General features: G+C 46.3%; 1 pseudogene; it reads left to right on the top strand.

Annotated features, from left to right (window-relative positions):
• The first annotated feature begins 8,935 nt into the window (after positions 1–8,935).
• Positions 8,936–17,882, top strand: LOC115650476 (annotated as a pseudogene).
• Positions 17,883–18,702: the final 820 nt, after the last annotated feature.

The raw sequence follows: 18,702 nt of genomic DNA, 5'->3' as shown, positions 1-18,702 counted from the left end.
AGTTATCTGGGTCTATGGTAAACCACTGCAAGGAGTGTACCACAGCCAAACTAAAGCCATAAAGCACAGCTTACTGAAGCCATCGACTACACTGGAGTAGCACTGATTTACACCAGCAGGGGATCTGGATATAGACAATTAGACCCAGATCCATTCAAATCCATGGGTTCTAGGGGCTTAAAATCTTTGAGGATCTGAGCCTTTGGGCCAGATTTTCAAAGTGCTTAGCCTGCACCTTGCTCTCTCTTTTATCAGTGGGAGCATGGTGGTGGTGATGGGGGGGCTCAGTACTTCTGATTCGTACCCGACCTGGTATTTATTCATCGGTCCATGTCTACCACTTGGCTGGGGTGCTATGGTGGGGTTGGCTAAGGGCTGAGGGAGATAATATGGTCATAGGTTTCTGAGTGGGACCTAACATATTTTAAAGCAAAGCCTCTTTACAAGGGCAGACAACTGTTAGATGTTACATGGACGCTGCTTCTATAACAAGCTCCGTAGAACTGCTAGGCCCTGTGGAGCTACCGTTCCCTTCAGCTCAGTGCGTGACTGCAGTTTCCCTCAGTGGCATTTATCTCTGGTGGGACCATGGCTTGCAGTGACAGCTATTACCATGTCTTGAGACTCCCAGCTCTACAATCCACCCCCACAAGTCAAACATCATCAGACGGGAAGTGCTGCTATCTGGGCCCAGGCTGCAGAGGACTAGGCTTGCCAAGGGATGGACCATCCAGTGGGGAAACCTCTTGCTGATGAAACTGCTTAGAAATGTTTGTGGGCATCTGCATAGAAACTAGACAAGCAGCTCCCATAGGCCAACCTAGACACTAGTTAGTTCGGGTTAATTCTGCTTTGAGCAGGGGGATTGGACTAGATGATCTCCTGAGGTCTCTTCCAACCCTGATATTCTGTGATTCTTCTACAAGGTGGCGAGGAAAGTCCAATGGCTGGGGAAGGTTAACCCTCCATGATGGCAGAACAGCCACTGTGAAAGCCAGTGGTGGCAGATACAGGGAATACAAAAAGGCTTCATTGGACCCAGCAACTACACTCATACCATGGGATGCTGGTGACTTCCTCACCTAGGTCATGTAAACCTCACCCAGTCCACTGCTGCCCTGGCAGCTGACTGATGGGCAAGGACCAAACCAGCCAATCATGACTCTTGGACAACTTTCTCAGGGGCCACCAGCGGCTGAAAGCCGGTTGAGTCTGAAGCAATCCAACCTCTCCAGCCTGTTGGGGAGCGTGGACAGCAGCATTCTCGCCATACCCTGATCAACAGCCGCTGCGCTAAAGAAGTTTTTACCGGCTATGTCTTGGGAATGGCTGGATGGAGATGGCTCTGACCAAATGGGAAATAGCAACAGAAAAACGAAGAGTACTTGCCTGCAAAAAGCCACTCTGTGTGTGTGTGTGTGTGTGTGTGTCACACACACATAGAAAAATTTCTCTGCTGATGCCAATAGACGACACTCCAGAGAAGTCAATAAACCTCCCCCAGCCCCATTTACACTCGTAGAAAATCTGGCCCAAGGATTTCTTTTAAACACTGAGGCCCAGATCCTCAACTGCATCTAGCTTCCACTGACATCAGTGAGTGCTGGGCGTCTGAACACCTTTGAAGATCTGGGCTAAAGAGTCCTGTCCCATTGAAGTCAAAGGCAAAACTCCTACTCAGCTGTAATGGAACTAGGAGTGTTGCCCAAGAACAGCCCTTGGGGCAGAGAGATGTTCTGATCTTTGATTGTTTGGCTGCTTCCCTCGGCCACCCATCATGGCACTAAAATCATCATTTCACCACGTCTAGTTCCTTTTCTTTTGTTCTGGCAGGAAATAAAAGTTTCGTTTCTAATCAGATTCTGAAACCACGTGACTGTACAGCACAAGTTGAGCACCCAGTTGGCTACAAGAAGCTAAGAGGAGAGGCAAGAAGCCTGAAAGAAAGGCAGATAAATCCTATGTTTCCTTTGGAGGCGTCTTCCCTCTCTATTTCTACTGCCTGAGATAAAGCTAGGTCCCAGCCCCGCTCTCCTGTTTGTCTTCACTCAGACAAGGAATAGGAAGTGACTTTTTGAATCTCCGTTTGGACCTTGTCCAGCTCTTCATTGCAACGTGACAAAGGCGGCATTGGCAGTTGAAGGGACAGATATCCTGTTAATTTCATGTACTAGCTAATGTGTATCAATAATTTCACAGTCTCTTACCTGCAAGAAGCTTTAATGAAAGTTTGTTAGCTCAGGAAAGTCAAGAGACCCATAGATTCTTCTCCAAGCTCTGAGGAATGGATGAAATGGATTTTTGACTCTCAGGGTGAATGATAGTGTGGTTCTGAAATTAATGTATTACCAAGAATGGGTCAAATTTCACCCTAGCTTATCTCATATGCAATGTCCCTGGAATTAATGGGGTTGAAGGGCATGTGATTTATGGCACATTTGAGGTCAGATTCTGATCCTAATGGCATAGGTTTAAATCTGGAATAACTCTGTTTAAGTTACTCCTGATTTACTCGAGCTAAAATGAGATCAGAACCCAATCCAATGCTTAGTACAGTTCATTGCATTGATAGTATAAGTGCTGTAGAAATACCTAGGTAAGCAAAGGGTTATTACATGGAATTCCATGTATGATCTAGGAGAGATGGGATTGTTCAGTGGTTAGCACATTCGTCTGGGACTGAGGACACCTAGGTTCAATTTCCTGCTTTTCTACAGACTTCTTGTGTTATGCTGGGCAAGTCACTGAATATCTATGTGCTCCAGTTCCTTGTCTGTAAAATGGGGACAACAGCACTGCCCTGCCTCACAGGGGTGTTGGGAAGTTAAAGATCTTAGGTAGATGTTGCTTTATGTCACTTGGTGACTGGAGAGGAGTTACCATTGAAGCATGGATCCTGGACTTCAGAAAAGCAGACTTTGACTCCCTCAGGGAACTGATGGGCAGGATCCCCTGGGAGAATAACATGAGGGGGAAAGGAGTCCAGGAGAGCTGGCTGTATTTTAAAGAATCCTTATTGAGGTTGCAGGAAAAAACTATTCTGATGCATAGAAAAGATAGTAAATATGGCAGGTGACCAGCTTGGCTTAACAGTGAAATCCTTGCTGACCTTAAACGCAAAAAAGAAGCTTACAAGAAGTGGAAGCTTGGACAAATGACCAGGGAGGAGTATAAAAATATTGCTCAGGCATGCAGGACTGAAATCAGGAAGGCCAAATCACACTTGGAATGGCAGCTAGCAAGAGATGTTAAGAGTAACAAGAAGGGTTTCTTCAGGTATCAGAGGGGTAGCCGTGTTAGTCTGGATCAGTAAAAGCAGCAAAGAGTCCTGTGGCACCTTATAGACTAACAGACGTATTGGAGCATGAGCTTTCGTGGGTGAATACCTACTTCATTGGATGCATGCAAGTGCAGAACAATCTGCACTTTCCGCTGCGGAGTGTGTGTGCTGGGGGAGGGTAGCTAGCCTCACTTTCACACCCCATGACTAGCCTCCTTCCTTCTCCCTTGCATTGCACCGGGGTGAGGCCGGATATAAACCCCCCATCAGGTCCCTTGCATTGAACTGGGGTGAGACTACACCCCCACATCAGCTTCCTTGTACTGCACCAGGCCTGGCCTCCCATCAGCTCCCTTGCATTGCATCACATGGGGGGGATAGGGAGTACACCCCCTATCAGTTCCCTGACACTGCACTGGGGTGAGAGTCAGGTTTCTTCAAGTATGTTAGCAAGAAGAAGAAAGTCAAGGAAAGTGTGGGCCCCTCACTGAATGAGGAAGGCAACCTAGTGATAGAGGATGTGGAAAAAGCTAATGTACTCAATGATTTTTTTGCCTCTGTCTTCACAAACAAGGTCAGTTCCCAGACTGCTGCACTGGGCAGCACAGTATGGGGAGGAGGTGACCAGCCCTCTGTGGAGAAAGAAGTGGTTCAGGACTATTTAGAAAGACTGGACGAGCACAAGTCCATGGGGCCGGATGCGCTGCATCCGAGGCTGCTAAAGGAGATGGTGGATGTGATTGCAGAGACATTGGCCGTTATCTTTGAAAACTCATGGCAAATGAGGGAGGTCCTGGATGACTGGAAAAAGGCTAATGTAGTGCCCATCTTTAAAAAAAGGGAAGGAGGAAGATCCAGGGAACTACAGGCCAGTCAGCCTCACCTCAGTCCCTAGAAAAATCATGGAGCAGGTCCTCAAGGAATCAATTCTGAAGAACTTAGAGGAGAGGAAAGTGATCAGGAATGGTCAGCATGGACTCACCAAGGGCAAGTCATGCCTGACTAACCTAATTGCCTTCTAGGAGATAACTGGGTCTGTGGATGAGGGGAAAGCAGTGGATGTGTTATTCCTTGACTTTAGCAAAGCCTTTGATACGGTCTCCCACAGAATTCTTACCAGCAAGTTACAGAAGCATGGGCTGGATGAATGGACTATAAGGTGGATAGAAAGCTGGCTAGATTGTCGGGCTCAACAGGTAGTGATCAACGGCTCCATGTCTAGTTGGCAGCTGGTTTCAAGTGGAGTGCCCCAAGGGTCAGTCCTGGGGCCGGTTTTGTTCAATATCTTCATTAATGATCTGGAGGATGGCGTGGACTGCACTCTCAGCAAGTTTGCAGATGACACTAAATTGGGAGGAGTGGTAGATACGCTGGAGGGTAGGGACAGGATACAGAGGGACTTAGATAAATTAGAGGATTGGGCCAAAAGAACCTGATGAGGTTCAACAAGGACAAGTGCAGAGCCCTGCACTTAGGACAGAAGAATCCCATTTACTGTAACAAACTAGGGACCGAATGGCTAAGAAGCAGTTCTGCAGAAAAGGACCTGGGAGTTATAGTGGACGAGAAGCTGGATATGAGTCAACAGTGTGCCCTTGTTACCAAGAAGGTTAATGGCATTTTGGGCTGTATAAGTAGGGGCACTGCCAGCAGATTGAGGGACGTGATCATTCCCCTCTATTCGACATTGGTGTGTCCTCATCTGGAGCACTGTGTCCAGTTTTGGGCCCCACACTACAAGAAGGATGTTGAAAAATTGGAAAGAGTCCAGTGGAGGACAACAAAAATGATTAGGGGGCTAGAACACATGACCTATGAGGAGAGGCTGAGGGAACTGGGATTGTTTAGTCTGCAGAAGAGAAGAATTATGGGGGATTTGATAGCTGCTTTCAACTACCTGAAAGGAGGTTCCAAAGAGGATGGATCTAGACTGTTCTCAGTGGTACCAGATGGCAGAACAAGGAGTAATGGTCTTAAGTTGCAGTGGGGGAGGTTTAGGTTGGATATTAGGAGAAACTTTTTCACTAGGAGGGTGGTGAAGCACTGGAATGAGTTACCTAGGGAGGTGATGGAATCTCCTTCCTTAGAGGTTTTTAAGGTCAGGCTTGCCAAAGCCCTGGCTGGGATGATTTAGTTGGGAATTAGTCCTGCTTTGAGCAGGGGGTTGGACTAGATGACCTCCTGAGGTCCCTTCCAACACTGATATTCTATGATTCTATGATTCCAAGAACAAACTTCTATGATTTCTTGAGCAATGGAGGGTTCCACTCAATGGTGGAAGTCCAGCTGATTTCATCAGGAGCAGGATGGAGCCATGAACATGCTTGTTACATTGGCAAGTTACACTTTGTAGAGTTGGGCCTGGCTGACCACATTATGCCTCTCTGTACCATGTGTGCTTACTCAGGGAGCAAAGCTTTCTGCCCTCGAATAATGCATGCCCTGAAAATGGAGTTGCTTCCCTTTCCAAGCTGTGGCTGCTCCCCTTTCCAAAGTACGAGTGGGGAGAGAGGCAGAGGTGAATGTAGGGGTTTGTAGAAGGGGCAGGCTCTGAAGCTCTGGGGGAATGGGAGGTGTGGAGTGGCAGCAGGATTGATTTTCTGTTTGCTATATAAACTCACTCCCCTGACTCTTTTCTTCTGTGGATCCTGATGAATTTCCCCCTCCCCATGCTGTGTGGCAGGAGTTCTTATTGCCTGTGCCTTGCCTGGCTCCTTCGGGGACCACGGATACTAAAGTTGTTCTGGGAGACAGAAGGACTCCTAGGACGTATGCTTCCCCATGGGAACTAAATCAACAGAGGACACCACAAGTCAGATGACTGCTACTTATGCCCCTCGCCCACATTAGCTAGCTCCGTTTAGTGGAATAGGGGAGATACACAAAACTGATGGGGGGAAAAGAGTGGTTTCGGTCCCTTCTCCCTTTATTCTGTAATCTCAGCTTTTTAAAATATTTCATGGCCCTTCCTGACCAGAGAGAACAGTAGATTCTATTAAGGCTGGTAAGAACAAAGAAATACCATTGGCTACTTCCTCTCTGCTTGTGTTGAATGCTGCTCAGGAAGGAAAACATCTCTACTCTCAGTGCGCTGCAGTGGTGCTGTGGTCAAAAGCAGCAAGCTCCAGATGTAACAAAGATATCAGAAGGGGCTTGTGAAAGGAGCGAGAAAGCATTTGTGAAATGAATGAGGTCCAGTTACACAGACCAGCAATGAGCTCTACAGACAGAGATTATCTTGTGCTGGCAGATAAAAACCAAGGACCTGACTCTCCTCTCTTGCACACATTGACTTCATCTGGTTTATTTCTGGTTTGTTCCCATGTAAACAAGAGAAATTGGAAAAGAAAGAAATTAGAAAGTGGACAAATTGGAGAGAGTCTAGTGGAGGGCAACAAAAATGATTAGGAGGCTGGAGCACATGACTTACGAGGAGAGGCTGAGGGAGCTGGGGTTATTCAGTCTGCAGAACAGAAGAATGAGGGGGGATTTGATAGCTGCTTTCAACTACTTGAGAGGGGGTTCCAAAGAGGATGGATCTAGACTGTTCTCAGTGGTACCAGATGACAGAACAAGGAGTAATGGTCTCAAGTTGCAGTGGGGGAGGTCTAGGTTGGATATTAGGAAACACTGTTTCACTAGGAGGGTGGTGAAGCACTGGAATGGGTTACATAGGGAGGTGGTGGAATCGCCATCCTTAGAGGTTTTTAAGGCCCAGCTTGACAAAGTCCTGGCTGGGATGATTTAGTTGGGGTTGGTCTTGCTTTGAGCAGGGGGTTGGATTAGATGACCTCCTGAGGTCTCTTCCAACCCTATGATTCTATGATTATATGAGAAGTGAGCCTAAGGCTGGTGTAAATTGGCATAGGACCACTGACTTCCCTGGAACTACTCTGGTTGACAGCACTCAAACTTCATCATTGCACGGTGCCTCGTTTTGTCATTTATACACCACTGCAAAATGAGTGTGCACAGCAGAATGGCACTGTTTTACACTCAGTTTGCAGGGATGTGAATAGCAATTCAAAGGGCAGGGCTGTGAGGAGTTAGTCCCAGCTCCACAAAAGCATTTAGACTCCTAACTTCCATCGAGGGTGGAAGTTAGGAACCTAAATACTTTTGTGGATCTGGGCCTTAGTCTCAGTTATAAGGGCAGCTGGCCCTTTAAGGGGGCCGGGGCTCAGTTGCACTTGGGCCAGGCTTAGCCCATTCCCCAGGTGAAGGGGAAAAGTCCTGGGGTCACATAGTGGTAGCATGTGATTCAGACGCAAGCCTATTGGGACATACAGGCCTGGCTGAGGAAGAGACTCAAAGGAATGGAAGGAAGACTCGGGGCCTGGGAAGAGAGAGAGACCTGCAGGGAACCATAGGGGATCAGGGAAGAGATTATCTAGGCCAGAAGGAAATGCCTGGCTGGAGCTATCTGTGTATGGGGCGGGAGCAAAACTCCTCGGAGGGAATTAGAAGCCAAGGAGGGATGCAATGGACTGTGAGGTTGGTTTTGAGTTAAGCTGTTATTTTATGTTGTGACCAAGAAGGGGATCGTAATTCAAATGCACCAGTTGTGGTGGTTTGACTGAAGAGTGGGGAAACTGAGGCAATGGAAGGGTCCACCAGTGGATGAGGCATTATAAACATCCTTAGACACATACCTAATTCACATATCCACTCTTGATTGGGTGCTAGGTGTCAGAGCCTCTTCTGATGTTATAGACTTGTAGATGTTAAAGTCAGAAGGGACCATTATGATCATCTAGTCTGACCTCCTGCACAATGCAGGCCACAGAATCTTACCCACCTACTCCTGTAACAAACCCCTAACCTATGTCTGAGTTATTGAAGTCCTCAAATTGTGGTTTGAAGACCTCAAGCTGCAGAGAATCCTCCAGCAAGTGACCCATGCCCCATGCTGCAGAGGAAGGCAAAAAACCTCCAGATTCTGCCAATCTGGCCTGGAGGAAAATTCCTTCCAGTGACTTCAGCTAAGGCTCTGGCTCTGGATGTCTAGGCCCCCCAAGGAAAACTGAAGATCAGTTTTGAAAAGTCTTACTCTAAAAGACAGAAGAAGAAGAAATACAGCTGCAGCCATATAAAGCCAACTGGCTTGATGGGATCTCCTCCCCATTCACCCAGCCATCTTGCAGTCATTCAGTACAAACATGCTCCTTGGGTAGCCACTGACTGTCAGGGCCATGTTCTGCTCTCCGTTATACCAGCAGAAATCCAGTAGGGGAAGGGGCCATTGGCTACACCAACAATCAGCCTTAAGAGAGTGACTCTGGATTTACACTGGTGCAGTCGAGATCAGAATCTGTCCCTAGATGGATTTCCCATTTACTGTAAGCTGAAGAACAGCCCTTAAACCAAATTGGCAGCTATAAAGGGGGCCTTATACAGTGGTAACCCTCTGTTCTCCTGCAGAAAGGTGGGGCATGGGGAAAATATGGAGACATGCCCTTCCTGTGTGCTACAGAACGCTCCCTGTGCCCCAGATTGCAAGAGAATTGGACATGGGATCCATGTCCCTGATGAACAACATGATGTAACAATTATTCCAATAGTGATCTTGCTGCTCATAAATTAACCTCCCTTGATCTCTCTCCCTAGATAAGCCGTGTCTCTGCTGTGTTTTTCTGCAGCAGCCGTTGATATGCCATGGCCTTTCCCGGGACTGCAGCTAACAATGTGACCCTGCTCATCCCTCCATACAGCCCTGATGACACTCAGAGGAAATTCCCATGAAAGAATGAGGCGCTAGGAGTAATCTGTCACCTTCTCAAACGTGCATGCAGGGAGATGGGGCACACATTTCACTGTGGAGGAATGTCTGCTATTCCCCTAAGGGGCTGCCAAACCACATGTGAACTACCACCCTATGGGCCAAAGGGGGGGGGAACGATATGGCCTCGAGGAGGGGTGAAATTGGGGTTGATCTTCACCAATGAAGAGACTAATGCTATGCACCCACACCTTGCCTGGGGAAGAGACAATAAGAACATTGCATAAGGTTGTGGGTTTTTTATGGTAAGGTTTCCAAACACCTCTTGGACAACTCATTCTGCAATGCTGCTAACCCCCCTGGGAGCATGGGAATAATGCTCGATTTCTGAATCAGTGAGGTCCTGGGCAAGCCACTTAACTGCTGTAGTGCCTCAGTTTCCCCCTCTTTTAATAACATAATACTCACACTTTAATATCTATACTGTTAGCCTTTGGCATGAGCAGTTAGCCAGTTTTCAAGACGTTGCAGAGTTGTTTCCATGAGCTTGAGAAACTGATGCTAAGCTGGGTATATTCTTTGGTGTGCTCTTGTTTATTTACAAAGAATGTCCACAAAGTCTTCTTTCCTGAATACATTAGAACCAAACAGTAGCATGCAGCTTCCTGGCTCAGAAATCCCCAATGTCTGCCTCTCCAGTAAGTACTGTGCCCAAATAGCTCTGTTTCTATTTCCTCTCAGGGTCACATTTGTAACTGCTTCTCCTGGCTTTTCTCTGCCTCCAACTCAGAGAGCTGCAACCAATCTCCTAGCCCTTGTGTTCGCAGCCAGGAAAATCCCACAGGCCACATGGTTTAGTTTTGACTTGCCATGCACCTATTGCCTTGGGCAGTAGCCTCCATTGTTTTCTGCTGTCTTTACTACATAAACGGGCTTGAGTGCACCTTCTGTTTAGCCTTAAGGAATGTGCTTGGCCCATCCATTAGCTGTAATGAGGTTTGTGATTGTGTTAAGATCCAAGAGCCCATGATGGCAGCTGGTAGCCTCTTCCAACTCCATACGGAGTTGTGAGGTTTAAGTAATTAATATGTCTCATTAATTAGCATGTAATGCTTTGGGCACCTTCAGCGGTGGGTAAGCGCTTATCATTGGGAGAACCCTACTGACTATACTGACCTTGGTCTCTGCCTGCAGGCCATATAGATCATCGCCTTAATACACCTTGGCCTCGGGGGCACCTTGTTCTTCTCTTCAAAAGAATCTGTCCCGCTATGCATGGCTTCCTGGTACCCGTTCTGGGGAGCAGGACTTGTAAGTGGAATACACGGAATTATTATTGCTGAAACACGGGAGGCTATATGGATACTAGCTCTAGAGATAGGAATGATTAGGAGTTATGGATTGATGGCTGGATAAATGTGGTATTGAGAAAAGCAGTGGAGGGGTGGCTTCATGGATTCTAAATGTGATCTCCATAAATACTGCCACACAGATTTGGCACATTATGATTGCACCACGTGGGCAGCATAACAGGAGGGAGGGATAGCTCAGTAGTTTGAGTACTGGCCTGCTAAACCCAGGATTGTGAGTTCAATCTTTGAGGGGGGCATTTAGGAATCTGGGGCAAAATTCTGTCTGGGGATTGGTCCTGCCCTGAGCAGGGGGTTGGACTAGATGACCTCCTGAGGTCTCTTCCAACCATGATATTCTATGATGATTCATAATATTTATGATTCTATGAACAGAATCTTCCCTTGCTGGGAATACCCCTGATATGGGGGAATCCCCAGCAGGGCAGGCAGACAACAAGCAGAGCTGACTTCTGCCTCACATTCCTCAGTGCAGAGGCAAGATAGGGTTAAGGAGGGTTAGGCAGGGGTGTTCTGCCAACACCCACTTGATATATGGTCCCTGAGGACCCCAATTGCTATACACTGCTCTGGGGGATCAGCAGCATATCTGTGACAGTTCCTGTAACTTGTGCCCCTAGTGTAAGCCAGGGGCAGCAGAGATACAAACCCTTACAGGCCAGGGAATGTGGCCTGTCTCTTATCCATATATAATGCCCACACCTCGTGGGCCTACTTATAGAGGCAGGCTGCCTTCAAGAGATAAGGAAACACTTTACAGGCAGTGGATTCATTCCCCTCAGTTTGAGGCCAAACTGATTGAGTGGGAGCCTGCAGCGTAGACTGACTCCTGATTTCTAAACACAGAGCATATGGCACAGCCATCTTCCTCGAGGACAGTCCTTGACTTCAATCCTATTAGAAACAATAGGAAGTTGTGTTCATTAGGGTTGCCAACTTTCTACTCACACAAAACCAGGGGAGGGATAGTTCAGTGGTTTGAGCATTGGCCTGCTAAACCCAGGGTTAGGAGCTCAATCCTTGAGAGGGCCATTTAGGGATTTGGGGCTAAATAAATAAATAAATAATGGGGGATTGGTCCTACTTTGCAGCAGGGGGTTGAACTAGATGAGCTCCTGAGGTCCCTTCCAACCCTGATATTCTATGACTCTAAGTGAACACTCTTGCCCCACCCTACCCCCACTCAGCTCTTCCTTCTGTCACTCACTTGTTCATTTTCACCAGTCTGGGGCAGGGGGGTGAGGGCTCCAACTAGGGCTGCAGGTTCTGGTGTGGGGATGAGGGATTTGGGGTGCAGGAGGGGAATCTGGGCTGGGACAAGGAGTTGGGGGGGTGGACTCTGGGGATGAGGGGGTTGGGGTGCAGGAAGGGGCTCTGGGCTGAGGGATTCAGAGGGAGGGGGCTCTGGGCTGGGATAGGGGCACAGGAGGGGGTCAAGGGTGCAGGCTCCAGGTGGTGCTTACCTCAGGTGGCTCCTGGAAGCAGCAGCATGTCCCTCTCTGGCTTCTGCATAGAGGTGAGGCCAGGCACTTTGCATGCTCCCCCATCTGCAGGGACGACCCCCACAGCTCTCATTGGCTGCAATTCCTGTCTATTGGGAGCTGAAGAGCTGGTGCTTGAGGTGGGGGTAGCATGCAGAGGAGCCCCCCTCACTACCCTAAGCATAGGAGCCAATGCAGGGACATACTGCTGTTTCTGGGAGCTGCACAGAGCCACAGCAGGCAGGGAGCCTGCCTTAGCCCTGCTGCGTGACTGACCAGACTTTTAACAGCTTGGTCAGCAGTGCTGACCGGAACCACCAGAGTCTCTTTTTGACCGGGCATTCTGGTTGAAAACCGGACACCTAGCAACCCTAGTGTTCACAGAAGCAGCATCATTTTTATGTGACAAGGCTTCAGTGGAATGGAAACCATCTTCCTTGAGGACAGTCTATGGCTTCAGTTCCAATGGAAACAATGGGCCATGGCAGCCATCTTTAGTAGAGGCATACACCAGTGACCATGTTTATTGAGGGCATGAGTAGCTTCAATCTCATTGCGAATCATGGAAAATGGCAGTCATTTTGAGTAAGGAAAAATTGCAGCAACAATGGCAAAAACAGTGATCCTTCATAACTTTGCTTAACTGCAACCTAACTTCTTCAAATGTACACTGTCACTAATTTCAGCGAGTTTTAGCAATATAGGAGTGTCAGGGATAAAATACCACAGTCACTTGTTAGCAAACAGGGTCCAAAAGAAGGTGAGATGCTGGGGAGGGGGAGGCTTAAAGGTTCCATTTTTAATTATTTTCCTCTGCGAAACTAAATAGCGGATTTTAGTTGAAAATCTTCAGCAAATTCAGTCTTTATTCCACCCCTGCAATTTGGAGAACAATATGCAATCAACCCTGCTAGGGCTAGCAGTGGGATTTGAACCAGGAAACACTGAAAGCCTCTACTGATTATGCTAAAGAACTAAGTTCTATAGCTGGAAGCTGTGTAAGTCTAAAACTTTTTATATGAACAAGCCACTGGAAAATGACAAAGACTCAGTGTGTGTTACAGAAATACTATATTGGATAGTGACAACAAAGCAGGTGAATCCATGCTTTAAGTGAAAAACTGAATCCAACCTTAATTATAGATACACTGGACAGATGCATTCTTGTATTTACCTATGGACTGAATAGATCATAAATCATCATCCTTCCATTAAAGAGAGAGAGAGAGAACAGTGACACAGATGTTTCATAAGATGTTCCTATTTTTGTTTTGATTTGACCCAGTCATATGTCTTGCCATGGACCACTGGTTGCTTTCTGATCACTGGCACACTAGTGGGGCTACTGGCTGCTCCCTGATCACTTGAATCAACATTCAAGGGACAGGACCAAGTAGTTTTATTTTAACTTTCTTTCTTTCTGTAGGCTAAGTGACATGTTAGTCCCAGCCAAGGGCACTCTAATCGGGCTAATTTGTCACAGAAAGGATGTAGTCAATGAGATGGACAGATGAGAAAGCTATGAATAGGTGTGAGAGGGATGGGTCTGTATGCTTGGGGTTGGTGGGTGTAGATGGATGGGGTGGGTGGATGGAATGTTCAGACCTATGGATGGGTCGGGGGAGGAGCTCTTTATCTAAAACTTTAAAGTGACCCTCACCTTAATTAATGATCATTTCCTCTTTTATTTACAGTTCATCATTTCTGGGTCCCTCTCAGCTGCAGCTGCAACTGCAAAGAATATTGCAGAGGGTCTAGTGAGCTATGCAGTTTCCTGTTATTGGGAGATACTTACAGGTTAACAATAAGGGAAGAAATCAGAGCCCTTGTCTGTCAAGAATGCCCTCTGGGATACAACTGGTGTCCCATGGGGAGGAGCATGTAATGGTGAAACTCAGAATTGAACAAATTCCTCTCTCACTCGAGAGATGGGTTGCTACAGAAGTGCATGTGAGTTTGCTTGAAACATGATTCCCTATAACGGGTGACCTAGGAAGGTGGTGGAATATCTATCCTTAGAGGTTTTAAAGGCTCAGCTTGACAAAGCCCTAGCTGGGATGATTTAGTTAGGGTCGGTCCTGCTTTGAGCAGGGGGTTGGACTAGATACCTCTTGAGGTCTCTTCCAACCCAAATCTTCTATGATTCTATAAAAATATGCATTACATGTGGCATCATGCATGCAAAAGCTAGAAAATGCCAAAGTTAAGGTTGCCCACACAACTTTAATGGTGCCCCCTTGTGTATCTGCATTATTGCAGTAGATTGTTTTCTCTGCATGACCGAGTCTGATTTCAGAGCATGGGTTGGATGAGGCTCAGTGAATGAGCCAGCTCTGCTCAATAGTTTTCTTTATCCTGAACTCTTCCATGAGTGGACCTCCTGCCTCATTCACTGAACAACATCTGAACTGCTTGGTTAATATGGCAGGGTGTGACAGGACATACCATCCCTCAGAGACCTGGGCATGAGAGAGCCATAGGACTCAGGGTAGGGAAGGCAAGGGTTAATTGACAGAGATCAGTCTGCTAGGGCTCATTAGCCTCCTAGATGTCCAGTCTGCAGCAGTTATGAGACGACAGCTTTCTGGTCTGAGGGCAGTGATCCATCTGATCCTTGGAGAAAAAGTTTCTGTTTGTTTCCATTTGGGACTTGGACAGGAGTCAATGAACTGAGATGAAGGCTGTTTCCTCCTGAAGCAGAGCTGGCTGTGTCATTTTGGTTTGGATCTTCACCCCACACCAGGTGTCAAGACCCAGCCACCTAGGTGAAAACTGAAAAATCTAACCACTAGGTCACGTGGATCCAAACTTGGGTCTGGGAAAAAGCTTCTGGACTGATATTTAAAATAACTCCCCAAAAACCGCTGTTTAGGAACAAAGGAGATAGGACTGGAAGGAACCTGCTGGGTAATTGAGTCCAGGCACCTGACATGGTAGAAAACCCCATCATAGAATCCAACACATAAATATGCCAAGCTCCATCTTAAAACTAGTTGGGTTGTTAGCCCCCACTCCAGATTTCGTGAGGCTGTTCCAGACCCTTGCTCCCTGTATGAATTGAAACTTTCTTCTCATTTCCAGCCTAATTTTATTCATGGCCTGTTTATCTCCATTCCTTCTTTTGCCAGCATTGTCCTTTAGTGTAAATATCTCATCTCCATCCTTGGTGTTTACAAACCTTATGTATTTATAGAGACCAATCAGATTCCCTCCCCCACCCCAGACTTCATTTGTTTGAGGATCTCTTGTGGACCCTGTCTAAATTCATCTGCAGAATTAGTCTTCCCTTTAAAAGGAGAGGGCCCAGAGGATGTGGATATTTGCCTGCCTGTGGAGGCATTAATTGTCCCATTAGGGACCAGGAAGTGGATCTATGCCATATTTTCTCTGGAGAAGAGGAAGGAATCTCAGGAGAGTTGGGGATGGCAACCTAGATGGCCACCTACAACTAGGGTCTGATACTGGAATTCTAAGGGCTTATCTAGATGGAGAGTTAGTGCACAGCAAGCTGGGGTGTAAATTTTCAGTGCTGTGATGGGGTGGAGTAGGCCCAAAGGGCCCCTGCTGGAGGCCTCATGGTCCTGTCACACCCCATCCCAGACAGGAGCAGAAGAGAAGTCCTCTAAGTGGCCTAGAATGACTGCAGGAGTGGCCAATCAGGGGGCAGAAGTTCTATATAAAAAGGAGCAGTGGAGACAGAGTCAGTCAGTTGCTGCCTGGAGCTGGAAAAGAGGGGACTGTGTTCCTGGTTGGCTGAAAAAGCAGCCAGTGCAGCAAGGAACTGGAGGTGCTAAGAAGGAGCTCCTGGCTGGCTGCTGGGACTGAGCCCAGGGAGGGCTGCAGGAAGATAGTGTCTCCAGAGAGGACGTCTTGGGGCTATGGCCCCATACCAGGGTCGGGGGAAGTAAAGAGGGCATACCCTGGAAGGGGTTTGTTATGCTCCACCTACAAACAGTGTGTGTGGCTTGTCTGGAGGGCTGAGTCACTGAAGACTTGCCAAAGAAACCATCAGATGGCGGGGGCATTTGCAAGAGGTGGGTGCCACCCCGTTCCACAAACTCTGTGATTGCAGGCACACACACTTGACCAGTTTGTGGTGTTTTGCCAGTTTGTGGTGTTTTCACTGAATTGTTTATTTAGAAAACAAACAAAAAAATCAGAAAAAAATGTTTTGACATTTTTGAAATGGTTTGAACTGACTTTTCAAATCAAATTATCCTTGAATTTTATTTTTAAATTTTCAAAAAATGTTAAAATGTTTGCAGTTGTGCCGAAATGTTTCATTTGGCTCAAAATGATTTTTTTTGATTTGCTGAAAATGTTTTATTTCAATTTGATGCGAAAACATTTTTTTTTAATTTTTGAAAATTGCTAGTGAACCAAAAAATCCATGATTTGCACAACTCTAATCCTATGATACTATGTAAAATTGCCCATTAAGGAGACAGAATCCAGGTGTGCTTAGCATACTTAACTTCGCCATTTCCTGACTTCTCCGTCCTTCATTTAGCAATTTAATCATTTATTTCCGATGGCCAAGGTAAGATGTAATTTTTTTTCTCTCTTTTAGTACTTAAAAAAAATTGCTGAACTGTTTTTGTTCACATTTTCCCCTAAAGTTCACTCATGGGCTTAAAACAAATATGGAAAATTGCAGCCTAGAAAGTGAAAAGTTTGAATAAGTTCTAAGTAACTGAAAAGCCCTTTCACACTCAGGCAATCTTAACTATAGAGTGTTGCTAATCACTCTGTCTATTAAAAGGAAGTGCTTCTCTGCCATATGTGTATTTTGTTGTTCTCTTAATCTGTGTGTGGAGGGATAAAGTCCGAGGGAACAGGGCAAAAGAAGGCTGGAATGTTGCAAATATGGGTTGCTGTGCTTATGTATGTACATGGCTCAAAACTCAGTGGCCAAGTGTCTGGGTATTGATATAACTGTCCTAACCTATGCCCTCTGCATGTCTCTTTCAGGAGGCAGGCAGCAATATGTTCAGTGCCATCAGCTTCCTTGCCTCATTAGCTGGAGGAATAATGTTGGGAATTGATTTGATTAAGATTTGCATTCTAAACAAGTATAAAGTTTCCATCCCGATTTTGGATAAAATCCGCGTAGTCAGCTTCCTTCTCCCTCTTCACTGTGAAGAAAGCCCCATCCCTTGGGACTACTGTCAGAGCATCGGTTCTTACAAGACGGTAAGTGCTATGAATTCTGTGTCTTCTGAGCTATTTAGAACTGGTGATGGCTCAGCATCTAAGGAGGGTCAACGCTTGGGTTTGGAGAGTTATCCACGTTCATTGGAATCTCCTTGACCTTAGTATTAGCATGGGAGATGTTTAACGACGACAGGCACTGCCTGGAACTTGGATGCATGGTAGCATGAGGAACATTGTTAGAAAGTAATTTTAGTAAATGCTCAGCAAATTCTCTGAAACATTAGAGAAGGTTCAAGTCTTGTTTTATGCAAACTGATAGGTTTTTGGTTTTGGTCTCCCCACTCAGGCCCTTGTGTTACTTTCTCTCTGTGGGCTGAATTCTGCTCTTGGTTATGTTGGTGTATTGCATTGACTTCAGTGGAATTGACTCTGGATTTACACTAGTGTAGCTGACACCAGATTTTGGCCTTATTAGTCCACAGAGGATAGTGTCACTAATTGTATCTCTCTCTTTTTGGCGGTTTGGCATAGGGCATCTTGGCCTTGATGCTGATCTTCTCTGTAATCCAGAACATTGTTTCTAAAGCTGGTGTCTCCTCTGACTAGGTGAGGACTTAAGATATTAAGTCAGTGCCTGTATCAGGGTGGGGGTTCTTTGTCTGGGCTGAGGGAGTTGATGGAGAAGGAAGATGGTGGCAAGGAGACCCACCAGGTGATGATTTTGTCTTTTCTTCCAGAGTAAGTCACAGTATCATAACGCAGACCAAGTGTTTCCTTTGCTGTCACCCCCACAACCACAGTTCAGCAATGGAACCAGTCCTCCATGGCAGCAGTCTATCAACAGCATCCAACAAACTCCAAGCAGCTTTCATGGGTAAACAGCGTATATGCATGGCACCTGAATCTCTCCCTCCCATTGCAGATAAGATGCCCTTCTCTCTCTCCTTGAGTCTGGTCCAGGGATCGCATGTGTTTTCACAGTACGCAAAAGGGAAGATGGACAATAATTACTCACTAGCTTTATCCAGCCTCTTGGAAAATGCATCCTAAATGACTCTTACGCCAGCTTTTTCAATAATGGGTTGAAAAGGGATAGTGAATTGGTTCTTACAATCTCACTTGATCTGAGTGTATGGGGATGGTGGGCTGTCCTCTCATCTCCCAAATGAGATGGATTTCCCAGCAATTTTAGAAATCCTGGAAGCCATTGTGACTGTGTTGAAATGTCACATGGTGATGAGCTGTTGTGTTTCCCAGACAGAGCACGAAGAACAGAAGAGCCCTATTATAGCAGCAGCAACCTCTATTGATAGTTGTTGGGATTTTCTTTTTCCTTTGCTCCCAAATTTCACCCTGTTATGCTGAAATTTTCTAATCCCTGGTTTCTGTGTTTAGGTGCACATGGAGTTTAAAAGGGGAAGTAGCTCCGCTACATCTCAGACTGTAAGAGTGACAAATATCTGACATTCCTGAATTATGAAATAATTCTAATGCCACTCTTTTGAATGGTTCTCTTGCCCAAATGGGTAGCAGTAGAAAGATGAAATTTCCTAGAAAAATAGCCTTCATTTAGTGGAAGGACCCTGGAAAGTTCTGGTGAAGATCAGCTTGAATTTGGCAGCAAAGGCTGAGGGTAGGTATCAATTAAATAAGGGTAAAAATCCCTTCAGGTATCTTAGTTACCTAAAAGCCAGGCAA

This window comes from Gopherus evgoodei, chromosome 4, assembly GCF_007399415.2.
Source record: "Gopherus evgoodei ecotype Sinaloan lineage chromosome 4, rGopEvg1_v1.p, whole genome shotgun sequence".
NCBI lineage: Eukaryota > Metazoa > Chordata > Testudines > Testudinidae > Gopherus > Gopherus evgoodei.
The sequence above is the reverse complement of the archived record's forward strand: the minus strand, read 5'-3'. Positions and strand labels throughout refer to the sequence as shown.